The following is a 1,185-nucleotide window of genomic DNA, read 5'->3' as shown; positions in this document are numbered from 1 at the left end:
TTAAAGCACAATCTGCAGTGACCGCTTCGCCAGTGATGCACGCTTTTGCAGTGGCAGCATGTTGAAATACTGGCTGCAAACTAAGGCAAAAAATAGTTTTTTTCGGTTTTCTGCGCGAAACATCACCTGCTTCCTGCAGAAACGGTGTCATGTGGCTTCCTGTTTGACTTTCAAAGTTGAAGTAGCTGAGGCTCGAAGCTTTCTTGTGCTGTTATTCACAACGCAGTGGTATTGTGTATATATGTGTCTAGGCTACAAGTCATTTAGGAACCTCTAGAAAGTTGTGCATCGATACTTGTGCAAATCTTTGTATACGCGTCATACCGGGAGGTAAGCAAGCCATCACTGTCACCTGCGCCAACTTGCCGCGACCTTCGTGACAAGGCCAATATTTATTGGTAATCTTAATTAACGAAATGCTATATGCATATGGCTGCATGTTACCAACATTGTCCTTCCTTCAGAGCATGACAAAAAGTGAAATTCAAACCAGAGCTATTACTTTAGAATTCTCATTTAATTTCGGTTCACATTGTTCGTTATTTACTAAGCATGCTGGCTTTGTCCAATTCGCGTATAAAAAAATTATCACTGTCTAACGCATACCTCACCATCGGAGAAGCTTGTAGGTGTGTGTGCTGTTTTCGCTGCCTGTTGAAAGTCTGCATGTACGACACAGATAATGGCGCCAAGTGTGTTTATTTGAATAAGGGGGGGGTAACAAATGCAGTGTTGATGCGAAATTTTAGTGAAAACAAAGTAGAGGTACGTGCAAAGTTCTTCAGCAAAGTATTCGTGCACATATGCATGGACTTTGTAGCGTCAATGTAGTTTCTTATAGCATAAAATTGCCACCACTACTTGCTGGATAGTACAAGCTTGATGCAGAAGCACAGTGAGATGGCCAGTTATTCTATGGCATGTTAAAAGCAGCAGATATGGTTGGGTTGTTGATTGCAGTCGGCGAAAGGTTCTGGTTGTCAGACTGAAATGGTATTTGCGGATATTCACCTCTTGTAAAATCAGTGGTAACACAGCTACGGAAAGCTGGTGCTGACATATTAGGTGACAGCAGGTTGGTGTAAGGTAAACAATGTCTGAAGTGCCAGAGTTGGTGCTACTAGCTGTCTCTTTGTTGGTATGCCAGTGGCTAGAACAGCCTGTGGGCTTCTAGATGGTGTTAGT

The sequence above is a fragment of the Dermacentor andersoni genome, chromosome 1 (genome assembly GCF_023375885.2).
Source record: "Dermacentor andersoni chromosome 1, qqDerAnde1_hic_scaffold, whole genome shotgun sequence".
Classification (NCBI taxonomy): domain Eukaryota; kingdom Metazoa; phylum Arthropoda; class Arachnida; order Ixodida; family Ixodidae; genus Dermacentor; species Dermacentor andersoni.
This window is presented reverse-complemented; position numbering follows the sequence as displayed.